This window comes from Furipterus horrens, unplaced genomic scaffold (genome assembly GCF_987537825.1).
Source record: "Furipterus horrens unplaced genomic scaffold, mFurHor1.1.pri manual_scaffold_3, whole genome shotgun sequence".
Taxonomy (NCBI): domain Eukaryota; kingdom Metazoa; phylum Chordata; class Mammalia; order Chiroptera; family Furipteridae; genus Furipterus; species Furipterus horrens.
In genome coordinates this window covers 138350339-138377901 of record NW_028327173.1, presented here as the reverse complement: position 1 = coordinate 138377901, position 27563 = coordinate 138350339, and the positions used below count along the sequence as shown (strand labels likewise).

Below are 27563 nucleotides of genomic sequence, written 5' to 3'. Positions count from 1 at the left end.
CTCACAGGGACACACCACGGCCTTCCTTCCACTCGTTCTGAGTGGCCCTCCAGGCACAGGAGGCACAGAGACAGAGAAGAGCAGAGGCCCCCTGGTGGGCCTGATCTGGGGCTGGTGTCTCCCTGCTGGAGCCCAGGTCTGGAGCTCCTCCCGCTCTTCCCAGCCAGGCCTCCTGCTCACCCAAAACATGTCTTAGAGTCAAGTGGGAAAATGAGCCCTCTGCCTGGACCAATAAGAAATGCACCTCCTGTAGGTGGACCAATAGCAATGAAGCAAGTCACTGGGAGACTTGATTATAAAAGAAGAGCTCCCTCCATGCGAGACAATTAGAAAAGGACCTTTCTATGCAGACCTATTACAAAAAGATGTAGACAAGTTGGAATGATGAATGAGGTACCCCTTCCCCTGGGCTGACTTGGCCCTGCCCACTTGGCACTGCCCAGGTGCCAGTGGGCCATGGAGGTATTGCAACCTGCAGGGAAGTAAAGAACCATCCTCTATAGCCAACTCCCACCCCTCCCACCCACACCCAAGGGGGTCCCTTACATCACTGAAGTGTGGCAGCAGGATCTGCAGCAGCTCCACATAGGCTGAGCTGTCATTCAGTTTCTTGTGGTCCAACCCCTTGAAGATGGTCTTGAGGTTTTCGCCTGCCTCCATCAACAGCAGCCCATCCACATCCTTCAGAGCCTTCACCATGAACGGCAGAAGAGCCTGCACCTTGGTGGTCTGTGGGGCAGGAGCATTTGGGATGGGGCCTCCTACTTGGGCTAACAGGTGGGAGACCCAGCCTCTGCTTCACCGAGAAGAACTTAGTGCAACAAGGCTCACTTCCAGGCCTTAGCTTCTGCCATCCCTCCAGCCTGGGACACCCTCACTGAAGCTCTTGCTGTCCTCAGAGTCTTCTTTGGCTCTGCCGACTCCTTCCTGGCCTGAATACCCGAAGCACTTGGCTGTCTACTCCCTTCATTGTATAATTATTAGTTAACTTTAGAGTCTACATCTTGTCATTTCTCCTGCTATATATATATATATATATATATATATATATATCATGAGCCGTAACAGTGCTTGGTAGAAAAAAGCAAAGCACTTTAAGAAATGCTAATGATGTCCCAACAATCCTAGCCTTGGTTTCCTAATCTGTAAAGCAGGAATAATTACTGCCATCCCCAGCCCCTCTCTCACACACGCTGCCTTTAGGGACATTGTGAAAACTCTGGATTACAAACTACTTCAAAACAAATGAAGTATTTAGGGAATTATTAAGGGATATCCATTTTACAGATGGAGCAACTGAGGCAGGGACAGAAACAGGCTCCGATTCTGATTCCAGTCACCGGCATCTGAAAGTCGATGACAGCCAGCTCTGTCCTTCCTCCAACCCAGAGTCCAGCTGGGCTGGGCTTTCCTCTACCCTCGGCTTACCTTCTCAGTCTTGCGGGCCAGGGTGGCCAGGCCTCGGATGGACAGAACCTTCATGATGGGATCGCGGTGGTTCAGGCCTTCCACCATCCGCCCCAAAGAGTATTTCTCAGGAATCCGCTGCACCTCCTCCATCTGGAGGAGCTAAGGGAGGGACAGTGATTACTCCCTGGACGGAGGGGATAGGCAGCCCTCTGGGTCCCCATGCACTGGTAGCACAGGCCGGATGACCAGGGGCCGGGTGTGGAGCACGAACAATTACTGCCCAGTCAGCACCGTCCAATGCAAGCCACAATGCAGGCCTAAACTTCCTAATAGCAACATTAAAAGAGTGAAAAGAAATAGGTAACATTAACTTTACTAATACATCTTATTTAACCCAGTATATCCAAACTAGTATCATTTCAGCATGTAATCAATATAAAAATTATTGATATATTTCACACTGAAACTTGGTGTGAATTTTATACTCCAAACACCTTTCAATTCAGACTGCATTACAAGGGTCACTAGGTCCCATGTGGCTGGTGGCAACCATATTGGACGGTCCAGCTTTGGTTAGTGATAGCCACTGGTCCTCTGTCTCCACCCGGCACTCAGTGGTGACGGCCCTGTGCCCTGTCCTTTCTGCCTACTCTTCCCAGTGAGCCCCCCATTCTCAGAATCTTAACTGCTGTCCCTGGGTAAATAACTCCTAAGTCTGTGCCTCCGGCTCAGCCTCCATCTGGAGCTTCCAATTTGGAAAACCAACAGTTTACCGCACACCTCCACTGGATGTCCAGCACCTCATGTCAGAGTTGAACATGTCACTACCCAGCTCAGAGCCCCCATTCTCCCCCATTGCCTTCCACCATCAACCCTAATTGCTCTGGGGCCCCATTCGTGCCTGCCTGCCCTCTAGCCACACTCACTATCAACCAGCTTCTAAACAAGCTGCGCATCATTCATGGAATGACCCAGACTGTTTTGTCCCTTTAGGGTGGACAGGATGCCCTTCTGCCACAGCAGCCACCTCCGCTCTAGCCCATGCTTACTTTGAATGACTCCATCTAGAACTCAGCCCCTGAGAAGCCATGTCTGACAGTGCCCCCAAGACTCACCTCGGCAGCTGGCTCCCTTCTCTGGGCCCCCTAGGGCCCTGAACATGGAGACCTTAGGACTCCCCTCTGCTAATGTATCTGCCTGCCCTCTCCCATTGTGGGTTTCCTTGAGGACACAAACGAGTGTTTCTCCTTTGGGTCCCTTTGAGACAGCTGTGTTTTGGCATATGTGCTTAGGGGACACTTGTTGCCTGAAACATGAAATTTGGATCCTTTCCTCACTAGAATTGCCCTTCCTCCTGTGTCCCCATTGCAGGGTTAGCAAACCCCCACCCTCCCCAGTTCTTTTCCCAGCCCCAAACCAGGCATCACTCTCACCTCCTTCCTCTCCCTCCACACCCTCCCCACCCACCACAACCACCGCTCTTCAATTTCCTCCTAGTTGTCCTAATAAACACTTCTCCTACCTCTTACCTTGCCCTATATCTACTGAGACTAGTGAGACCATGTGTCTGTATAATGAGAAGAGAGAGCTGGGGAGAGGGGCTCCTACCCATCCATACAGGATACTCAGGCCTACTATGCACCAGGTTCTGTGCTGGGCACTAGAAATACAGGAAAGAGTAAAGATGATGATGGTGGTAATAATAGCAACAGAGTTGACTCACAGAGAGCACTTCCTGTGTCCTGGAACTGTTCTGAGTGCTGGATGTAAACTCACTGAATCCTCATCGAAACCCTATCAGATGGGCAGTTCATTATCCCCATATTACAGGTGAGGAAACCGAGGCACAGGCAGGCTCCATGACTCACCCAAGGTCACAAAGCTCCCTAGAGGAGTTCTCCGGCCATTGGTAGAAGCAAGTACACACACGACACTCACAGCATAGGGGCCGGGGGAGCCAGGGAGGAACATCTGAGCTACATCAAAGTTCCAGAGTGTACGCAGCAGGCCTGGCTCTGGCCAGGAGCAGACCACCACCTCTTCTGGGAAGTAGGAGAGCCTAGGGGAGGACACTTGCTCCCAGAGGAAGGGCCACTGCTCAGGGTTCCAGGGGAATGCTGCGGAAGATTAAGTCTAGAATCCATGACCTTGTGGTGAAAACAAGAGCATCCCCTGAGATCTGGCAAGGTCCAACTTCCCACCCCTCCCCAAAGAAACTGTGTGGCAGCCACTTAAGACTAAGGCTGATTGCAATAGGAGAGCCAGTCATGGAGACGTGGTCTGAAGCTCTCTGGACTTCCTGAGCTGCGTGACCTGGAAAAATGTCCCTAAACTTGAGCATCACAAGTTTTCCTTTGCAGCACTGCTGTGCAGATTAGAAGGGTAACTAACAAATGAAAGCGGTCAGCACAGGGTTTGGGACATAGTAGGCCCTCAAGAAATGGTATTTTCCCTTTCCACACTGGAACCATGCGGAAAATTAGAAGTAAGACCCATGCTTATCATCCTGGAGGTGATGTTCTGCTGGTGCCTGCAAAGCCAGGCAAAGTGTCCATTCCGACCCTCACTCCTCTATTCAATCTCCCCATCTGGGAGCCCTCTGAGGACTGGGTCTGGGGCTGCAATGCATGGCCCCTGTTCTGCAGACTCGCAGTCCAGAAGAGGACTTCTGCAGAGGCAGAAAATATGCAAGGAGTACGTGGAATGCCATGCTGCCTCCTGTCCGCCTGGCAGACTTGGCTCACCTGTCAAGGCCTGTCTCAAATGGCACCTCCTCCAGGAAGCCTTCCTTAACTGAGCCTCCTGCCTCTGAGCCCCACTGTACAGACCCCGGTGATAGCTCTGACCCGCTCTATGACAATCGGCAGGTCAAAAGAGGCACACAGGGGTAGGTTAAGAGAGTGGGTTTTGCAAGTGTCCGTCAACCGATGAATGGATAAACAAAACATGGTATATACATACTACGAAATATGATTTAGCCTTAAAAAGGAACGAAATTCTACAACATCGGTGAATCTTAAAAACCTTATGTTAAGTACAATAAGCCAGATAGTGTAGATTTCACTTATCCAAAACCTAGAAAAGGCAGATTCATAGAGACAGGAAGTAGAAGGTGGTTCCAGGGGCCAGGAGAGGGTGGATGGGAAGTTTCAGTTTGGGAAGGAAGATGAAAACGTTCTGGAGATGATGGTGGTGATGGCTGCACAACACTACGAATGCACTTAATGCCACTGTGCTGTACAGTTAAAATTATTAAAGCAGTAAGTTTTATGATATACATGGTGGGGCAAAAGTAGGCTTACAGCTGTTCGTATGGAAAATAATACAATAATTAATAAATAATAATACAAAAATAATGTACTCACAAGTGTAAACCTACTTTTGCCCCATGTGTATTTTACCACACACGCGCACACGCGCGCACACATACACACAGTGTTCTAAGAGCTCAGATGTCTGGGTTTGAATGCCGGATCTGCCACTTACAGGCTGCACGGCCTTAGGAAAGTTATTTAAATCTGTGCCTGTTTATTCCTCTGAAATGGGAGATAGAATGGTATCTGCACCACCGGATTGTGTGAGGATTACATGAATCGGTATGTGTAAGGCTCCTAGAATGTGCCTGGAAGGTAGTAAGTGCTCAGTACATGTTCTATTATTATAAGTCAGTCTCTCCTGCTGGGTCTGACCCTATCCATGTCCTGACTAATCTTTCCCCAGCAACCCCCTCCTAGTACCCACACACACACTCACTCAGCTTAGATATCACTTGCTCAAGGAAGCCCTCCCTGATGATCCCCATCATAGCACACATCACTCTACAGCACCGCATGTTATAACGAGGATGTCATCTCGCTCCTTTGTTGCACCAAGGATTCATTGAGGGCAGGACAGAGTCAAACGTATGTTTATAGCTCCAATCTGGTGCTTGGCATACAGAAATGCCCAGCAAAGGATAGCGGTTGCCTGGGGAACAGAAGGGGTCTGAGAAGAGTGGAATGGAGTGAAGGAGTGGAGAGAGGAGGAGAAAAGGGAGGGAAGAAGGAGCTCTTCACATTCACGAGAAATCATGCGCACGACAGGCTGTCAATTGTTAAGTACTATTTGCGCAGGACAAAAGACCGCTAATGTGAACTGAAGCCTATGCTCAGGGGAAGGCCTGGGAGCAGCCCCATCCTGCACGCGGTGCCCCTTTGGTACCTCCACAAAGAAGGCGGTGGCGGTGATCTTGTGCTTCTCGTCGCCTCGCTCCAGGAGCGGGATGAGCAGGTAGAGGACGCGGCACAGGTCCTCGCAGGAGCAGTGCACCATGGCCCTGCAGGTGGGGAAGGGGAACAGTCCCTCAGGCTCTCCGGCCCCAGGGAGGCCTGCTGTGTGGGAGTCTGGCTGAGACTCTGCAAACCATGGACAAGACAGGGTCACCTGGGCTTCTGCATTCCCAGGATTTCCCACCTGGACAGGACCTCAGAGGCCATCTAGTTTAACTATTTTGTTTTACAGATGGGGAAACTGAGGCTTAGAGTAGGAATGTGGCTTGCCCAACAGCACAGGGCAAATCAGTAAGACAGCCTGGCTTCAGACTGCCCACTGAACAGGACCACCCCAGGAGGAGGAGGCCGGAAGGAGAGGGTGTGAGGACCCACTCACTAAGCGCCCGGCAGCAGCCAGGTGCTTTCACATTGTTATTGCATTTGATCCTCCCCATTAAGCCTCGAGCAGATTACCATTATTATTATTCCCATTTTCATAAATAAGGGGACAGGGGCTTCGAGTGTAACCTGCTCAGGATCACAGAACTGGAAAAATGGCAGAGCTGGCGCCCCAGCCCAGGGCCCCCCACTCCAGCTGCCTTGTTCGTTGTACCAAGTCAGTGGTTCTCAAAACGTGGCCCCTCGATCAGCAGTATCAGCATCCCTAGATACGTGTCAAAAATTCACATTCTCGGGCCCCCATCCCAGACCGACTGAATCAGAAACTCGGAGAGTGGGGCCCAGCAATCAGTGTTGAAACAAGCCCTGCTTGCTCAAGTCTGGGGACCACTGCACTATGCTCCATTATCAGCGAACCCAGGAAGTGTGGCAGCTGTGCACAGACTGGAGTAAGGCAGCTCGGGTTCAAATCCTGGCCCCACCACTAGCTGTGTGACTTTGGCAAGTCACTTAACTTCTCTGTGCCTTGGTTTCCTCTTTGGGAACACTGGGATAGCAGTAGTACTATTTCATCAGTCGCGGTGAGAATTAAATGGAATAATCCACATACATACAGCTCTTTGCATGGTGCCTCAAGCATAGTAAGTGCTCAATAAATGTGCTTGTATCCTGAGACCCCAAGGAGACCCCATCCTGGGCACTTGGTGCAGGGCTGAGGCAGGCATTCCTGCAGGACTCACATCTTTAAAATCAAGGTGTCTGTCCTCTCCTGACCCCATGGGAGGCTGTGTGTGGTTGCAGAGAAGAGCCCCAGTTGGGGTCAGCAGGTCATTTCCCAGCTTGGCCACTTTCTGGCTGTGTGACCTTTGGGACACAACTGTCCCTCTCTGGCATCGTCCTCTGCATCAGTAATTCCTGCCCCACCAGGCAGCATAACGATAGTAAGAGCTAACCTGTGTGTCTGAGCTCTGACCATATGCCAGGGGCTGTTCAAACTTCTTTACTTAATCCTCACCCCAAATCTTGGCTGTGGGTCCTATTATTACTTCCTTACTACTGAAGGGAAAGCAGAGACATGGACAGGGATGTAACTTGCCCTGTGTCACACAGATGGAACGCAGCAAGCGGGCATTCAGATGCAGGCAGACCACCTCCAAGGCCACACTCTGAACCTCTCAGCCATCCCATCATTTCTTTAGCATTGGGGGTATTAAATTCATGATGCTGTGAGGAAAGGTGCTTTATAAACAACCTAAGTGCTCTGCTTTTGCCAGGTACTGTGGTAAGCAGTTTGCTCTGAAGAGCATGTACCATCGTTCACATCTATATTGTCTATCCACCAAGGCAGACAGGATCTGCTGGTTTTAGAGGAGAGGTGATGGACTGAGGGAAGGGTTTTGCCCAGAGACATGCAAACCCAAGTCTGTCTGAAGACGCTGAGGTCCCTCCCCTCCCTCCAACGCCTGCCTTGGGGGCCCCTGGCCTCACCTAGCCAGCAGGGACACTCCTCGGTGGTGGTTCTCCGCTTGTCCCATGAGCTCCCAGCCACCCTGCTCATCCAGAAAGGTGGCCTCGGACGAGCAGCCCATCTTCAGCAGCAGGGTTTTCACCACTTTGACCACCCAGCTGCCAAGATAAGAGAGCTGAGACCTCATGTCACCCCCCCCCCCCAGTAGGCTGGGCCGCCCTCCACCCAGGACTCTCCCACCATCAGCTCCCATCTGGCCAGACAAGCTCCTCTCTGTCATGCTAATCAATAGCTAGTGGTGTCCAGTGGATCCACAAAAAGTGGCTTTTTTACAAACAATTATTAGCTTTGAGAACAAGAAAGTAAACAGAAGCAAGATGTCCCTCTCTTTGGAGCTGCTGCTTTACCCTCCCTTTCCCCTGAGTTTCTTTACTGAATGGAGAGGTTGGATTGGAGCCTCCCGCCGCCCAGGTCCTGCCTCAACCTTGCCCTCCACCCCCATCAAGCCCATGGCGGGGGGAGCTCCATGGGACAGTCCTTTCTGCTCCTTCACACACAGTCTCCTGTCCAACCCTGAGTCCTTCATTCGCTCAGGACACTTAAGTAGTGAGTCCCAAGTCTAGGTGCACAACAAAAGTTCCTGGGGAGCCTGCGCAACCCGGGGACTATCAGGTTGGGACGCCGGTCTGTGCTTTGAAGGCCCTGGGTGGGCCTGAGGAGCCCCGGTACGAGGGAGCAGAAGGAGGGCTCCACCAGGGGCTGTCATCCTCCTGCATGCCTGCCACGGCCCCGGCTGCTCATGGGAATATCTTGTATATGTGTGTGTCTGGATATGCACGCGTGTAGATCTGTGCATGCGTGTATGAGCCTTTAGTAAAATAAAAACTGACAATGTGTGTAATAAAGTTTACATTTAAACACAGTTTTCCAGAAAGCCAAACCCTTGCTTTAAGAGTTTAAGACACAGTTTTGTGGGCATAGTTCAGCTGATGCCCACGGCTGGTGGTTCTCAGCATCCCGGACAAGGCATCAAAGCATTTTGGAACTCAGGTGATGTTCAGGAATTTGCTCTGAATTTTTCTGTTTGGGGTTTTGTAATGAATATGAGTCCAGTGTAGAAATTCCAGTCATGCAATCCTTGTGCGGATTCTTTGAAACATGTGCTGTCGGGGACAGTCCTTCACCAGCCATGCCGTTAAGAGTTTCAAGTTACACACACACGTGCATACATGCACACACATGCATACACACACACACACACACACACACACACGAGGGGATGCAGTGGGGCAGACCCCAGGTGTTGTTCACCCTAACAGCCGAGGGCTCACCCTCCCCAACTCTCCCATCCACTGTCCTCCCTCTGCCCCTGAAACTCCCAGCACTGGCTAAGCTGAGGTTTATGCATTTTGTTTAGAGAAGGAAGGTTATACCTTCCAGTTCCAGTATTAGCAGCACCTTTAACTAAAACAGAACGAACCACCTGCGTGTGCTCTCTGTTATGTGCCTCCATGTCCGGTGGCAGTTGGTCGTCTCTCGCTAACTGGTTTGGGGACAGCATTGAGCTCAGGGCTCAGAAGCTCCACAGAAAAGAATGTGACTTAAGAGGTTTCAGACAGTCACAGTAGACCCCTGACCTCATCTGTGCAGCCCACAAAGAATGTAGATTTAGGCCAAAACTTCCAAACACAGAGCTACGTCATTCATAGTTTGTCTTCTCCCACTTCACCACTTTCTCAATAAGGCTCCAAAGTTTAACAAAAATGACCTTCTTCATCACCCTTCCTCCCCACCTCACTCCCGAAGAGACACCTGGAAAAGCCCAAAGAAGGCCAGCCTGCGCTGCTTTGTAAAAAGGCAGAGGTACACTGTTGGGAGAAAGCTGCGGGGTAGGGGGTGCATTTCCTTCGGCTCTCCAAACACCAACTCTGCGAGCTTCACCTTCCTGGAAGGTTCTTGGCTTTTCCCAGCAAATGGAGCCAGTGTTGCCCTGTTCCTGCACTGGGATGGGGGGTGGGAAGAGGGCAGGGAGCAAGGATCTAACACCAGCTGCTTCAGAGCCCGAGGCTGCTGCAGAGCATGGAAGCTGGACTGCACGCAATGCACTGTCAAGCTCTATCTATGGTGTCCGGTCCAGCAGGACGCCCCCACCCCCGTCAAACCCAAGTCTGTGTGACAGAGCTGGTGCCCACACTCATCGCCTCCACCCACCTCTCCTCACGGGAGGGTGCGACAGTCTCTGTGCACTTAGCCATCTCCTTAGAGCTTTTCCATTCCTTCACCGGGGCCTGGAGCACCCACGACCCACTTGGCTTCCACGCCCCGGTGCCTAGTTTCCTCGGGCTGCCCTAACCAACGGCCACATAATTGGTGGCTTAAAACAACAGAAATTTATTCTCTCTCCATTCTGGACACCAGAAGTCCCAAATCCAGTTGCCAGCAGGGCCCTGCTCCCTCTGAAGGTCGAGGAGAGCACCCGTCCCGGCCTCCGCCTGCTTCCGGTGACTCATGGCGTTCCTTGGCTTGTGGCTGCGGCACTCCGGTCTCTGCCTCTCTTCACGTGGCCTTCCCCTCCGTGTGCGTCTTTTCCTCTTCGTGTAAGAACACTTACTGCTGCATTTAGGACCCACCTGGCTCGTCCAGGAGGATGTCATCTCAAGCTCCTCAATTATCTTCAAAGACTCTTTTTCCAAATAAGGTCACACTTGGAGGTTCCAGGTGGGACCCAGCATGCAGCCCTCTCCACCCAGGTACCACCCTGTGGCTTTTCTGGTCCCCTTCAGCGTGGCACTTGCCCACCTCTGGTTTTCTGTCTCAGGTGCTGCCTCCTGCGAGGCAGAGGTGAGGGGGGGGCGCTCAGGCTCTCTTCCAGCTCCCTGGTGCAAGCGTCAGCGGATTGAAGCCCTCCATGTCCGGAGTTTGCACCTTCACTCGGCAGCCCAGGACTTTTCCACGATGTGTTCCTCTTCTTCCTCCTCCACTGCCCCCTCCACTTTCCTCTGGTTTTGTTTTCCCTCCAGCCACCAGCTTTCTGAGTCAGGGGTGACACCCTCATGGCAGCACCTGTGAGCGCCAGGGGAATGAGAGCCAGTGTCCTGCTGTGATGCCATCCTCTTTAGTCCTTACAACACACCTACGGGGTAGAAATCTCTTACCCCATTTTATAGGCAAAGGAACAAGCCACCAAGACGTTAAGGTAGTTTCCCTAAAGTGCAAAGCACAAAGTGGTGGAACCATGACTCAAATCCAAGCCCAGCTGCACAACTGCTTGCCCTGTGCCCCTCAAAGTGCACCTCTGTGAGCATAACACTCAAGAGAAGCCAGAAAGGAAAAAGCTAACAAACTGGTCTACACACATTTAAAATGTCTGAGTGGCAAAAACAAACAAACAAAAAATAAATAAACAATAAAATAGTTGCCAGTCACGTAACAAACTAGAATATAAATGACAAAGAGCAATGTCCTTAATATGTAAAGCGCTTTTACAAATAATTAAGGAAAATTCCCAACAGTTTTGTATAAAATTGGACAAAGGACAAGAACAAGTGGCTCACAGAAAACACAAATAGCATCTCAACCTCAACCCCACTCACGATAAGAGAAACACAAACTAAAATTGCAGCAAAATACAGCATTCTCTCACTTATCGCAGGTATTACGTTCTAGAGCCCCCTCCCCCATGAAGTAGGAAATTTATATTTATTCTACACTCTGAAACCTACGTAACTTTAACACCATACGTATACAGTACCACAAAATCCCGTGATATAGCGAAAAATTCGCGATAAATAATTAAATATAATATATATTTTTTAATTCCGTGATGCAGTGAGGCTGCGATAAGTGAACTGCGATATAGAGAGGGACTACTGTACCTTTTTTCCCCCAGTTCTCAGACTGGCTGAGATGAAAATGTTTTATACAGTATTGTGCTGACAAAATGTGAGGAGACAGACACTCATACACCACTGGTGGCGGTGCCCTTGTTGGAGGCTATTTGGCAAGTTCGTTGCTTTAGGATATATTGCAATTTCTCTTCCATCACATCACTGGTCAAGAACCCTTTTCCCCACACATTCCTATTCCACCTGACTATTTAGATGCAGAAACCTTCTTTGCTGCAGCCATTCTGCTGTCAGGAATTCCTCCTATACATACGATCGCATGTGTGCACATACAGACATGTGGACAAGCAAACTCATGGCAGCATTGTTTGTAATCACAAAGGGCTTCAAAGTGCCTAAATGAAGAGGACTCTGGTGAAATAAATTACGGTACATTGAAATTAACATTGAAATTAATTTTTTACATGGAAATATCATGCAGCTGTGAAAAATAATGGGTGGCACTATATGTAATGACCTCCAAGACATAATATATGCTAAAAGCGAAAATGTGTAACTGCGTTTAAGGGTCACAGTTCCATCGGTGGAAAAACAGAGAAATAAATGTGTGCTTATCTTTGTACACACCACCTCTGGAAGGTCATGAAAGAACTCTGTCCTTCTGGGGAGGGTGACTGGGTGAAGAAAATATCTTTTGAGATTTTTACCATGTGCATTTATTACCTATTCCAATTAATCATTTAAAACTGGATGTTCAGGCCTTAGATAAAACCCCCCTGGGGAGGGCCGATTCTCTCCCGCAGCCCAGCACTAAGCAGAGTCTGACACACAGCAAGGGCTCACAAATAGTTGCTGAACAAATGATTGCCTCTCATAGAAGTGTGGTTCTGTTTTCTCTTCAAGTCTCACAGCTGATTTCTATTTACCGATTGCCCTAAAGACTTTCAGAAGGGCCCTTGGGGGGTGGCCCTCCCTGAGCCAGGAACAGCAGGAGCATACCGCACAGGTACGAAGGCAGACAGCTGTGCATCCTCCTTGGCATCCTTGTGGGAACCCACGAGGCCAGACAGGTTGAGGCCGATGTGGTAATGCACCTGAACGAGCAAGGCCAGAAGCAGCTGGGGATAGATGCGCCTCACATGGTCCAGGCAGCTGTCGACGGACAGGAGCTCACACAGGCCGCTGGCTGCCTGGGGGCAGAGAAGAGGCGTGTGGGAAGTCCTGGCCCACTGTCTCAGCATTGCTGGCAGGGGGTGGACTGCTTCTCTAGGAGGTCAGACCTGGATCTTTGCTCTACTCTGGCGTGGCCTGGGAAAGCCCAGATCTTCCCGAATCCCGACTCCCACTCCTGGCTTTGTGGGTGAGCCCTGCACTGGAGCAATAACAAAAGCCTGCCTCTTTGATGTTGACACACCCCTGGAAGATCATGGTGGTGGTCTTGATCCCACTGTGCCAGTGAGGAGACAAGAGCAGAGGGGTGATGGGACTTGCCCAAGGGTCACCTAGCCCCTGGGGTGCAGGGCTGAGTCTTGAACCGAGGGTTTCAGATAGGGCTGTGGCATGCCCTTCCTCTTCCTCTTCTGTACCACAGGAACAAAGACCGCAAAGGGGCACCAGCTGACCCTTTACTTTGGGCCATTAAGGTGGACTGCCCTCACTGCCTCCCCATGTGGCCAGCAGCTAAAAGAAACAAGCCGCAGCCTGGAGCAGGAGCCAGGAAGGACCTGTTCTGAACTCCATGACAACCTGCCTCACACACCCTCCCCGACACCAATCCTCCCAAGCCCTGGGAATTTGGCTTCGTTGGCATTTGTCCCACCAGGTTCCCAAGGACCAAATTTGCACTCACCGCTGTCCCCCTCCAACTTCCCCACCTACATTCACTCTGGTCCTGGCCTGGGCCCACCCCTCACACTTGGCTCACTGAATCCTCCCTGACTTGCAGGACAATGTGGGGGCAGGGAGCAGGCAGTAATGGGTTGGGGTCACAAGACCTGATGGCTCTTTCTGGCTCCACCGCTCCCTGCCCCCCTTTGAGCCTCAGATTCATCCTCCATAAGGTGAGGTCACTGGGCCTCGTCCAGCCAGCCCCACAGATGTGGTGAGAAGTGAATGAAGGAGAAGGGAGACTGCTTCCTAAAGAAATGATTGAAATTTGTGCCACCATGCAGCTGGCCCATTTAATTGTGAAGTGAAAGAGCCCATGACTTGTTCCCATGGAAATAAATGACATAATATGGGCTGGAGGAGAACAATAAACGGCCCTTATTTGTAATTCACGGCTTAGGAAACCCTTTCACGCATCCACTATCTCACTCTTCTCAACAGGTAAGACAGAGAGGCAAGAGTTATGACTACTCATTTGACAGATCTTACTATGAAAGCTAAGGAGGGGGAAGTGACTGGCCAAGGTTACACAGAGAGGCAGTGGCAGAGGTAAGATGAGTCTCTTGGAATCAAAGCCTTTCCACTTGTCAGCAGCCCAAAACTAATACTTTATTCAAAGAAAGCAGTCTGCGGTATAGAGAAAAGCCTCTGGTGATGTGCCATAAGGCTCTGCTCTTGGCTTAATCTTGCTCAAATGGTGTATCAATGCCACAAGGTAAAAATTTGCCCACACTGTATCTATGCTCAAACTATGCTTGTTCAGCAAGACGCATGGATGAGTGACTGGAGAATACATGGGAGGAGTGAATTAAATGCCGAAATCAGGGAGGGCACGGGGTGCCTGATCCATAGAGCTCGATGCTGGCAGAGAGAGGCAGAGAGATCCGATGGGGAAGCACAGGATCTGGGTTTGAGTCCTGCCACCACCACTCAATGGCTGTGTGACCTTGGGCAAGACACAGACTGTTCCTAAACAGGAGGATCTCCCTCTGTAAAGGATAATACCACCCACTCCTCCATTCCCCATATCTTTGCTTATTTGTTTCCCTCCCTCAGAATGTCTTGCTCTCTGCTGAGTCTCCAGAACTTACGTGTGCTCAATAAACAATTGTTAAATATATGAGTTGAAATTTCTTGAATATCTGCTCTGTGCCAGGTAAATGTTAGACGTTTACTATTCCAGGCCACTGACGTAACTGTAAGTAGCAGCACTGCTGCCATCGATGGATCACAGTCAAGAGCAGACAGACAGACACTTACCCAAGGCCACACAACTAGCTGCTCGCAGAGCAGCACCCTAGAAGCTGGGCGGGTTGACTCCAGCAGGAGGGGGAAGGAGAAAAGGGGCAGGCAGACAGGGCTCACCGCTAGTGGCTTGCTGGAGGCCCCGCCCTTCTTGGTGACAGGCTCCTCCTTCAGGATGAGCAGGAGCAGGTCCAGGACCTTTTTGATATCACGGCTGTACTTGTACAGTATCAGCTGCCTCCACATCTCTGCTCCATTGCTGGGAGGTTGGGGGTAAGAGAGTTATGGGGACCAGGCCCGCGGGGGCAACCCAGCTTCCCACTGTTACCCATGGGCATGCTAGCAATTTCCTGGAATGGTCCAGAAAACACTCCCTATGAGGCAGGGGGCTAACAGCGATACAAAACCCTATTTCCTAGCTATTATGCCAGGTGCTTTACATACAATTTATTACTTCAGCAAATATTGAGCATCTGCTATCGTCCAGGCACTAAGCATATCTCTGGGGATACAGATACGAACAGACATTTAAGACATTCAGGGTCACTGAATTCTCACAATGACCCTCAAGGTGGGTTGTTATTCCCATTTTAGACATGGAGAGTTGAGGCTCAGAGACGTGGAGTCACCAGTCTAAGACAACACAGCTCATGAGTTGTATCATCAAGAAGTGACCGGGTCTGGTGTCCCAAAGCCTGTGCTCCTTCCCCCAGGCCAAGGAGCCCTTTGGGGCCTGGACCCTGCATCTGTCACATGATATCAAGAAGCCCACGCCCCTGTCCCTTAGGAGGCAGTACCCCAGGCAGGGGAAGGCGCCTGCGCCAGGCGGCACCGGCCTGCGGGCATTCTGATGGGCCGGTGAGCTACAGGGTTAACCCAGCCCTTTCTACCTTCTGCAGGAACATGTGAGCCTCCCATTAACTTTCCAGCTCTGTTCCCCTGGAAACCTGATACAGATAGTATGTCAACTATGTTGCTAGGTAACATTGTTTATGGGAAAAGTGACCCAACTGGTAAATTGCATCTGAGCTGGGAGGAACTATAAATTAACTATAAGAACCGATGGGGACATTGTAGCATTGAGCTTCCTGGGGTGACTGTGCTTGTCCCTGTGGGGACCCTGGAAGCCAAGTCTATAGAGTTGTTAGAAGAAATGCTAGTTCCCGTGTGGCCTGAGCCACTTAAGCTATAAGGCAGCTCCCGCACCTTCCGCCTGAGACCCACGAGACCAACTCTTGGAACCAGGGCCAAGGCTGGGGTAAGGGAAGTGAAGCATCCAGGGCACAAAACGTAAGGAGTCCCTCACTCTCAGGCTCACACAAGTGCAGGCAGGCAGGTCACCTGAGAGCAAGGGCCTCCTTGAATTTTGTTCCTGCTCCGTCTGGCCAGCTTCATGGGCTGCTGCAAGGTCTCCTGCAAAGAGGAGCCCCTGATGCCATCCTGTCCTATATCCTGAGTGACTCTGATTTCAAGTGTGGCCTCCGCAGCCTTGTGAGTCTGCATGACTAGTGGCTCTAAGAAGCAAACCCTCTGGTGGGCAGTGCAGTCACAAGGTTTAAATTCTTGCAGGTGGGAGGACAGATATGTGTCACCCCAGCCCTCACCGCTGATGTCCTTGGCTTCTGTGAATGACACCAACTCTCCTTCTTAGAGACACACCCCATTTGCATAGCTCTGCACAATTCTGTTACCTTCACTCTCAACCAACCATCTTAAGATGTGGACCACACGCTTTCTGCCTTGATTTAGTCATTCAAAGGTGTGGGAGCATTTCCAGGGCCAGGAGGCTGCACCAGTCACACTGGTCTCTCCTGGCCATGAGCTCACCATTGGCCACAGTCCCCTCTGCCCATCAGACCACCTGCTCCCTGAAGGCTGAGGGCACAGTGCGCCCTCCTGCACGGACCCGGCACAACTGGCTGTGTTACTCGGCACAACCACCATATGGAGTGGGAATGCAGGGATTATTTCTTCCTTTGGCCTATGGGGGAAAACTGAAGCCCAGAGAGGACAAGCAGGCTACCCAAGACCACACAGCAGCTGAAAGCTGAGTCAGGACTGTCACTCCGGCCTCCTTTCTATTGCATCATTATAGAGCTCTGGGCTTGGAGTTGGTCAGATCTGAGTTCAGGTCCTCATTTTGTTGCTGGCTCAGTGGATGCCTAGGGTAAGAAACTTCCCTGAGCCTCAGTTTCCTCATCTGTAGAATGGGGTTATTGCACTATTAATGCTGAGAAAAGACAGCTAGCAGTGTTTGGGAAGTGCCTAATGGTCGTCGTAGTACCACGGATCACAGAAGAGGGGCCGTCTAGAAGGGCAAGGGACTCCTCTGGGTAGAAGAAGAGTCCCAGGCCCGGGCGGGGGCTGCTTCAACCCTCTGAGGCCAACCCCCACCTTGGTACCTGTCTAGTGGGAGAGGGCACAGGAGCAGGGCGTCCATGACCTCGGGCATAAAGGAGCTGGCCAGGAGAGAGACGGGCAGCAGGGCCACCTTCTGTGCCTGTGGCTCCTGGATGTGGCTCAGCTGCACGTAGACGGCCTCCGTGATTTCTGGGATCTGGAGGACGGCGGGAAGCCATGAGCACGCAGAGGGCCAATGGCGAGGCCAAGGGAGTTGTGGGGGCAGGGAGACGGAGGAGGAAAGGAGTGATAGGATAGAAGGGGACACACAGGAGAGAAATTGGGAAGTGGGCAGAGTGCCTGCTCCTTCCCTGAAAGCGAGCTACTCTGTCTTCACTGCCCACCCCCGCTGCCCCACACTGGATGGGTGAGTTCTTCCCTGCCTTGAACTCAGCCACCACCACCCCTGCCTTACCTGAGGGACGAGCAGGCCCTGTGGGGTCTCCCAGCCCAGCCCCCACTCCCAGGGGCCTTACCACTTCCAGTGTCCTGTCTTCGTAACAATGCAGCGCTGAGCTGAGTGTCATCTCTGAGGCCAGCCGCATCGTCACCCCTGAGTCTTTCCCCCGAGCCTCCGAGGCACCCTTCAGCCCTTCCAGGGCTGCTAGCAACACGTCCTTTACCTCCTCGGGCCCCAGGAAGCTTCTGAATTCCTGAAACAAAGGCACAGAGATGCTGGCACACATGGACAGACCCTGAATGAGCCATACACAGATCCATAAACACCACCAAGCACACTCAGAGGTCAGCAGGGAGAGCCCGCAACCTCTGGGGAGGAGCTGCAAAACAAGAGGCAACGTGGCCCCAGAGCTGGGTGACTCAGCCCACTCACTGTGGCTCAGACCAGAGGGGTCATGGGCACTCAGGATGGCCCATGTGGTCAGGGAAGCCTTCCTGGAAGATGGGAGAGGAGGGGAGGGCATTGGGCAGGCTGGTGCTGCCCTTCTCCCCCATTCCCGGGAAGGCCCAGGGCTGGCAGGCAGCAAGCAGTCACCGTGATCACACGCAGAATGTTCTGGCGTGGGCTGACGGGGTTGTAGGGCCCCAGGAAACGCTTGTTGCTCTCATACAGTTCCGTCTTGGGGATCTCTTTCTCATCCCTGGCTCCTGTAAGAAGAGGACCTTCTCAGTGAGGCCTGATCACCCTTTCTCTAAAACTTCTTGTTAAACATAGATTGTAGGAAGTGCATAAATCATAGGTACCCAGCTAAATAAATTTTCAAATGCTCAACCTATCCACGTAACTGGCGCCTAGGTCAAGAAACAGAATGTGATCAGCACCCCAGAAGCCCCTCGTATGCCCTCTTTCAGTCCACTCTGTCCCTCCCCTACCCTGGGGTAACCACTATTCCGACTTCTCAGCCCACAGATTAGATAACCTTACTGTTGGACTTCTACAAATGGACTCATATATTATGCGATCCTTGATGTCTGGCCTTCACTCAACATCATGTGGGTGAGATTCATGGCCCCTGTTGCAAGCAGCATTGCTTCATTCATCCTCAGTGCTGCCCAAGTTCCCATGGTATGAATATACTACAATTTATGTATCTGTCCTACCTCTGATGGGCATTTGGGTTGGTTCCAGCTATTGTGCATAGTGCTGCTATAAACACTCTAGTATGTCTAATCATGTCTTTTGCTGACTACATGGACACATTTGCTAGGCAGATAACTAGGAGAGAAATTGCTGTGTCCTTGGGTAGACATAGATTCAGCTTCAGGGGATACTGACAAACAGCTTTCCGCGGTGGAGGCCAGTGATGCTCCCACCGCAGATCCTGAGAGCTCCAGTGGCTCACGTTTCACCAGCATGCGGCACTGTCCCTTTCATTTTTGCCATTCCGGTAGGCGTATGGCAATGCCCCTTAATCGGCAATCCCCCTGCTCCTGGCATTCCCAACTCCCCTTTTCTGCTTTCTTTTTTCTTTAGGACTCATCATCATCTGACTTACTATAGGTATTACTTTTTATATTTTGTTGTCTATTGACAACAAGAAGGTAAGTTCAACAGGGTGGATTATTTGATTAATTGATTTTATATTTATTTCATCACTGCTGTGTCTCAGTGCCTGGAATAGTATCTGGCACATGATGGTTTGTATTTTCTATTGAAGGAAAAACATTTCAGGTGCATTTTATGAGCCCTTACTATGGCCTGGCCTGGGTCCTTCCTGGATCTGCCAGTGTAGGCAAGACATGGGCATGAGAAAGGTCCATCAGGTGGAGTGACCACATGAACCAAGTGCGTGGGTTTTTTGTAAAGGGAAGGAGCTTGGGACCTGGCATCAGGCAAACGCAGGTTTTATATTCTAGCTTTGCTGATTCCTACGGTCAGGGGGTCCAGACAAACCACTTTTCTCCTGCAGAATCTAACAGAGTGGATTTGGCCTAGGCTTGCCAGATAAAATACAGGATAACCAGTTAAATATGAATTTCAGGTAAACAAATAAGTTTTAGTGAAAATATCTCTCAAATATATAATACTTTCAATCAGATTATTCATTGTTTATCTGAAATTCACACTTAAGTGAGTGTTCTGTGTTTTTATTTGTAAAATCTAGCAATACTAACTTGGTCTATACTATTCCTGACCTTAAGGCTGATTATTAACATGACTTATATCACTTTTACCCATTACTCAGGAGGTCTGAGTGGTTACTGGGCAGCAGCAAAAATAGTCCAGGGGACAAATCTTTGTCCCAAATGTTAGAGGTCAAGAAAAGCAGGGACACCAGACAGATCCCAAAGGCCTGAAACTAATAAGACCATCATTGTAGGCATGGAGAAAAGAAAACTTGCCCTGGCTGGTGTGGCTCAGTGGATTGAGCACTGGCCTACGAGCCAAACGGTCACTGGTTCAATTCCCAGTCAGGGCACATGCCTGGGTTGCAGGCCAGGTCCCCAGTTGGGGGTGCACAAGAGGCACCCACATATTGATGTTTCTCTCCCTCTCTTTCTCCTTCCCTTCCCCTGCCTCTAAAAACAAGGAAATAAAGTCTTTAAGAAAGAAAAAAGAAAGCTCTATTTGACAAGTGCCTATAATGTGTGGTACTGAGCTGGTCTTTTTACATATATGATCTCATTTAATTTTTCAGAAAGCTTGCGAGTTATATGCTATTTTACCCTTTTCTACAGATGAATAAATCTAGACCTGGACAAGGAAAGTACTTGTCTGAGGTCATACAGCTAGGGAGGGCCAGAGCCAGGTCTTGTACCCAGGTCACTCAGCCTCCAGAGCCAGGGCAGTTTAAACAACATGCCAAGGACCCTTGGTTTGAGGCAGTGTTGGGACTGTGGGAAAAAGAAGGACACAAGTAATCGATGATACGGTGCGCTTGTAGGTGCAGTGCCTTCTGGGCACCTGTGTCAGCCCATGCTGCAACGCTAGCTCCCTGGAAGAACATCCCAGGAATGTTCTCCACTTACAGGTTTGAACCACTGTGCTTCTAAGATACAATCTGTTCTTTGTTCATTCATTCCATAAATATTCACTGAGCACCCACCACGTGCCTGGCCCATGGCTAACCCTTGGGGATTCATCGGTGAACAAGACACAGCCTTGCCCTGTCCTCAAGTGAGATTATAGTCTAGTGGAGAAGACAGACCAGGAACTAAGAGATTAGGGCTATCATGCCTGAGTATACATGGTTCCACGGGAATGTGAAAATGAGAGTCACAGATTACATTTGGAAGGATGAGGAAAAGCTTAGATAGAAGGATTGCTTCAATCAAAATAGGTTTGTTTATAGCCTTTGTCCCTGGTCCTGTGGGGACTAATTCTTTGTACCTCTACATACCCCATCAGACCTGTGCTGGTCTTCACCATCTCCCACCCACCAGTGCCTTGCTACTGCCTTAGTCAAGTGCCTAGCTGAATGCCTGCCTGCTCAGAAGCTTTGCTTCAGAGGTGCTCTAGACTTACGTTTTCGGACGTCCAGGATGGTATAAAGGATGGCGATGCCCTCCAGAGCCTCCCGGCCAATATGCTCATCGGGATCCCCGATGCGAACGGTGAGTCTTCCCAGCAGAAGCCCCAGGCCCGTGAATCCGAAACATACCTATTTGTGTTATAATAATCTTAGGGACTGAGTCTTATAGGTTCAATAATGCTATACAGCAAATGGTAAAAAGAGATGGAATGTCTGTCCCTGATAGTGGAGCCCTCTGAGGATGGTAAGGGCCACCTGGGAATCTCTGGACAGCTTGGACAGGTGCACAGGCTCCCTCAGAACTGGGAATATTCCCCCCAGGACGCCCCCGCCCCATCTCCCAGAGGCCACTCACAGAGTAAGGCAGGGTGAGAAGTGTGTGCTTCAACACAGAAACATTGCTGCTCACAGCACGAGCTCGTTCATGGGCCTTTCCAGAGTTCATCCAGGGCCCCAGGGGCTGTGAGGACAAGGGTAAGACTCAGAGCTACAGGCTGGCTGCCAGCCCCTACTGCCTGGGTGGGCAGCCCAGTCTTCACTGATCAGCTTCTGGGGAGAGCATAAAGACCACTCCCCACAGTTCTTCTCTTATTCTTAGAGCATAGGGAGTCATGGGGTCCAGAAGCTGAGAATAGGACTGAAACACTAGAGGGAGGATGGTCAATGAGGAGAGAGATGAAAAATGGAGAATCATGGGGCTCAAAGAAGAAGACAGGGGCATCAATGAATAGAGCAAAGATACGGGGGCAGCTACCATGGGAGTATGGAGGGGAGGGAGAGAGTGAAGAGGCACGGGTCTGGGACAGGGAGGCAGAACACACACAAGATCACATCCTGAAATCAAATCACTCCTTCTGGGTCCAGCACCCATCACCCCCTCCTCCTAAGCCAATCCTCCTTTCTTCTCCACCCTTCCCCTCTCCCCTGTCCCCTCACCTCCAAAATGCTCGTCAGTCCAGCAGCAATGGGGCACTCAACAAAGAGAGCATTGAGCAGTGTCTGCAGGGCTTCCAAGGTATGACAGTAAAGTGTCTGTAGACAGGAGAAGGACCAAGCTACTAGCAGACCTCTGGAGCAGACCCTCACCCCAGGCAACCCCTTGTGTGGACCTAGGAAGCTGCTCTTCGGTCCCACCCGAGACTAACTTAACGTATGATACTGGACACATTACTTCCCCTCCATGGATTACAGTTTCCTTATCCACAAATTGGTCGTTATTATCCCTGCACTTTTTACCTTATAGTGAAGGAAGCAGACACCCAACATTCACTAAGAATCTACCATAGGCCAAGTAAGCAACAAATGAGAGGGTGAGTGGGAAAATGCTCCAGGACTCTAAGAGCTAGGTAAACTTTTATTATTGTCTCTAGGGAAGTGCTCTGGTTCTTTTTTTAATTGCTATACTTAAATAGGTTTTCCAAGTCGCCTCTTCAGGGCCGCCACCTCTCCCATGCCCGGGCTCCTCCCCTGTCAATCACACCACAGGCCTCGGTTTTAGGAAGGTGCAGGCATTACACATACACAAGGCTGAGCTATGGGTTGGAGCCACCCTGGAAAGGCCCGCTCTCCTCTGCCTTCCCTTGTCCTGCCAGTTCCCCATGTCTGCCTCTCACATTGGTATTGCCCAGGTTTCCTGAGTCTGTTCATTCACACCAGGGTTGCACCACAACGACCAAGCAAACCTCACTGTCCAGCTACGCCCCTTGGTCCTTCTCATCTGCAGCCCAGCACTGTGTAGCGCTGACCTCTGATGGCTGGACCTGTTACTACAAGGGGGCCTCTGCCTTCCTGGGCCCAAACAAGGATTGCCCGCCCTTCCTTTGGGTCTTATCTCAGGGCACCACCTCTGGGACCCAGAGCCCTCTTACCGCCGCATGCTCTGCCCCTACAGCTCTCAGCCTCACTTCTCAGCACTCTCGCCCGACCCTGGGCTCCAGCCACACCGCCTCAGTGTCATCCTTGCTGTCACCATGTTCTCTCCAGCCTCAGGCCTCTGCACAGGCTGTTCCCTCGGTCCGGCATGCTTTTCCTTCTACCAGCCTCACTCCCTTCAGCTAACAAGCTCTTCTTTAACCTCTCAGCTCCAGCACCAAGAATCCTGAACCCCCGCCCACCTAGACCAGGTCCCCTCCATTCCAGGCTCTTCATAGCAGCAGTACTTCTTGCTCGCAGCATGTACCAGTGTTGTAATTTTGCATTAACTGCATAATTCTCTGATAAGGTCTATGTCACCCCTACCCCTGCCCCTCCTCTATCCCACCCCTGTGCTTCTAGTAGGCCCTCCGTTAATATTCAATGAATGAAAGGATGAATGAATGAATGAATGAATGAGCTTTACTCTGAGCCGAAACACCACTCCCTTGACTTCCCCCACTGACCCTACACCCTACACTAAAGGTCACCTCTGACCGTTCCTCCTAGGACAACTGCAGAGGTTGAAAGGTTTTCATGTGTTTGAGCTCCTTGAGGTCCTGCTTCTCTGGGCCACAGCCAGTCTTTCTTCCTTGTGACCTAGCCCTCAACCAGCCTCCTGTCAATCCTGGCTACCTCCTCTGGCCATGTCAATGCCTGCCCACCTGCCTCTCACTGGGCAGGGCTCAGAAGTCAATAGAACCCTCCAGATGAGGGACTGATCCCTATTCCAAAAATCCGTTCACTCACCAAACATCCCTCTCATACCAAGAGAGGGTCAGCACATTGCCCCAGGCCCTGCAACTCGAGCAAGCACCCTTCCTTTCCCTGCTGGGAGTCCTACCATGTACCTAACTCTGAGGACCCTGGACCACCCTAGGACCTACCGGGGAGGGCGCTGCTTACCTGTACGGTGTCAGCCTTGGCCTCATCTTTCTCCTGCATGGCCTGCACAGAAGGCAGGGAGAACACACTCTTCACACACGTGTTCACCAGCTCTGACCTTTCCCAAAGATCCAGCACAGGATGGCTGTGACTGGTGAGGAGACAGAAAGCAAAGGCATAGAGTGAGGGAGGCTGGAGCTATGAATGCAGGGCTGGGGCGAGGGTACCTCGACGGGGTGCCAGGCGTGGGCCTGAGATTCAGATCCACAAAGGGTGAGGTGAGGTGGGGGGAGGAGGGAAGTGGGTGCGGAGGGCAGACAGCCCTGGGAGGGACTGGGCACGGGGAGAGGAGAAGGCCCAGGAGTGGGGTTAGGGCACAGCAGAGAGGCTCCAGAAGGCAGAGGCGGAGCCCATGGCAAGAAGAAGAGGAGATGGGGGTCGGGGAGGGGCTGTGGACACCTCAGCTGCGTCAGGGTCTCCATGGCCTGCTGGCGGACGGGGCTGGAGAGGGAATCCAGTGGCTCCTCCTGGATCTGCCTCTGAGCAGGGCACACAGAAGGGCCGATGAGGGGAGCAGGCCGCTGCAGACCACCAGGGCTGCGGCTACCCCTCCAGGAGCAGCTACAGCAGCCCCTCAGCCTGGGCAGAACTCCCCACCTCCACGCTCTGGCAGCCTCCAGTCGGAGGGAGCCAGCTCACTGCTCAGACATGTCTGGAGCCTCAGTTCAAAGCCACCCAAACACCCCCCGTTCTAACCAGCTGCGTCTCTGAAGCCCCATGGTCGGGAGGTTTATTTAAACCACAGACTAGCCCAAAGCAAAAACACCACAAAGGGCCCTTGAGAGAAATCCAGTTGAATTCCTTTTAAAATGTTCTTCTAATTACTTCTCACTTTTGATTTACTACCTACAGACAATAGGTGCTCAATTAATATTAGTTAAATGAAGGTATCAAGGGCAAGGATATTTTCCCTCTCTAAGGGACTCAAAGCTAAGTATGATTTTGGAAACTTCTCTGCTTATCCCCATCCAGCACATGCTGGTGGATAACTGAGAAATGACTGTATTTAGCAAAATGATAAGAAAATTCCCCACCAGAACTAACTTTTGGTATTAAGTAATAAAACTGCTCCCAGGTACACAATGCTCTACAGTAAACCATTGGATTGTGTTCTCCCCCACCAAGCAGTGACACAGGCATTGTCACAGATGAGCAGAGTGAGGCTCAGAGAAGGGACATGACTTGCCTGGGCTCCCTCTAGACAGGCAGAGAGCAGCTAGAGGTGGAGCTGAGACTCAAGGCCAAGTGCCCTGCCTCCTCGTCTCTCCTCTCCCCGCCTAGCCCCCTGTCTCATCAGTGGGTAGACTCAGGACTTCCGCTCCTCCCACCCCAATGCCACAGACCAGACGTGGCTATCGCACCATCATCTTCTTCACCATAGTCTTCTTCTCTCCTTCACCTTCCAGCACATCCTGGCTCTTCTGGAGGGTGATGACATTCTCAGCCTCGGGGGCAGCAGAGGGCAAAGCCACAGGGTGAGAGCCGCACTGAACCCAGCTTTCAGGGGCTGTCCCTACCCCTGCATCAGCCACCCGCCGCCTGCAGGCATGCCAGCTTGCTCCTCCCCAGCTGCCAGCCACAGTGTTGCTCAAGAGAAATGAGAAATCACAAAGGGAACATCTGGGGAGTGGGTGAGCCTTGAGAAGGTGACCGCAGGGGTGTGTGGATAATCCTTGAAGTCCAGCGTTTGGAAGAGGACAGATATCAGGGGCTGCAGAATTCTCCCCCTTTGCCAGTCAACTAAGGGAGAAGCAGCGGCTGCGGGGACAGAAAGGGTCCCCCACACCTCAAGCTGAAATCTCACCATATGTAATACCTCCTATGGGCCTTCTGCTATCTACCCTTCTTAAGGACACGTCCTAATCAGATTAAGGCACTCTGCTACCTGAGAGAGGCAACACATTTACTAATGTCCAATTAATCTATTCATTCTCCTTATCTTAGGGCAGAAGAAGGAGAAAAAAACATGAAATAAATAAAATAATGAATAAAATGACTTCATATAGTAAAGAAAGCAAAACAAGGTAATCAGATGAACAGTGTGGTGGGTTCAAGATCCCACAAGTTCTTTCTTACTCTGCCTATCAAGACGGCTCTGGGCTCATCCCACCACTCGTTTGGACCAACAGAAGGCCATGCAAGTGCTGCTGTGCAGTTTCTGGCCTAACCCTTAAAGAAACTGGCAGCCCTTCCCCTCTGGAACCCAGCTGCCATGGAATGGCAACGTCAGGTACACAGAGACTTGGGAAAATGGGGTCATCTTGGATGTTCCAGGCCCCCTCCCCCAGTGATCTCTGTCTACACCACACAGAGCAGAAGAACCACCCGCTGAGCCCAGTCACACTAGAATCATGAGAAATTGGGCCCTTTCCATCCTTACTTCCCTGGCTGACAGAGTGAACTTTTAAACCACTAAGTGTTGAGGCAGTTTGTTAAAGAGCGATTAATGACTCTGGCTACTAAAGTGATGGGAGAGGGATGGCTCACTTAGAACACTGTCCAGGAAGGCCTCTCAGGGGAGATAATATTTAGACTGAGTCCTGAATGACAAGAAAGAGGTAGCCATGTGAAAAACAAGAAGGAGGGTCTGTCTGTCTCTCCAAAGTAGAATGTCATTTCACTAGTGTATCTCTAGTGCCTGAAACAGTGCCTGGCACATAGCAAGGGCTCACCTAAATTTGCCAAGTGATTGCAGTAACAAACTCTTTCTGTGCAGGGACCGTGCTCAGTGCTGTGCATACATTATGTAACACAGACCTCACTTCACTTTTATTTAGGCCTATCTTATAGGAAGAACCTTCCTGACAGAATAACAAGTGCAAAGGCCCTGAGGTAAGAATGAGTTTGGTATGGAACAGAAGAAGGCTAGTGTGGCAAGAGCAAGGTGGACAACTGGAAGAATGCCGTGGGGTAAAGACAGATGCTTCCCAAATGCAACACCTCTTCATAGTTCTGTCAGCTTCTCCCCACCCCCACCCACATGCTGCATTGAGCAGGCCTCTGTATCAGCCTGAGGGCAGGGCAGGGCCTCCCCCCTATAAGTCCTTATCCCCTACCTCCAGACTCTGTCCATCAGCCAGCCTTGCCCACATTCTGTGTGTCATATTCGTGTCCACCAGCCTGTCCCGTCTGCCCCAACTGGCCCTCAACAAGTCCTGCAGACACTGGCTTTCTCTGGCCTCCCGAGGCCTGGTGCGTGGCCAAGACCTGCGTCAGGCCTATGTCCTGAAACAGGCCATTTCCAGCCTTTCTGTCTCCAGTACAGATCCTCTCACAATTCATTCAGTTGTTTAGAAAACTTACTGAGCACCTCTGATATGCCAGGCACCACAGTAGATGCTGGGAATACAGCTGGGAATAAGACAGATGAAAATGCCCAGTGCATAGGAGATACATATAGCGAGACAGACCGATAAAAGATGGAAAGCACCTTGTGCATCGGATGGTGATGAACACCATGGAGAAAAGAGGAGCTGGGCATAGAAAGAGGGATGGCTGGGGCTGGGGAGTGGGGGCTGGGGGGCATCCCAGGAAGTCAGCTGTTTGTTGGGCAGGATGCATACCAGAGTCATTTTGTAGCCATCCTCTCCCTTCCCTGGCACGTTCACCAGGCATGAGGCCACGTCATCAAAGGCTTCTGCATGTCGTTGTTTCGATGAGGGAAGAAAGGAGTAGAAAGATATAATATACCTAGGGGCCGACAGTCCCTTCTCTCCTCACCAACTGGGCTTCTCTAATCCTTACTCTCCCAGCAGCCAGACTGGGCTCCCCCTACCCTAACCCTTCAATGGCACCCCAGTTCACTGAGCATAAAGTCAGCATCCTTGTCAGCGCCTTCAAGGCCCTGCCAGGTCAGCCTCCCTGACCCCAC

The 27563-nt window shown here is 51.1% G+C and overlaps 1 pseudogene; it reads right to left on the bottom strand.

Annotated features, from left to right (window-relative positions):
• The window catches only part of LOC150016105 (maestro heat-like repeat-containing protein family member 7), a 39938-nt pseudogene that overhangs the window by 7126 nt on the left and 5249 nt on the right, over nucleotides 1–27563 (bottom strand).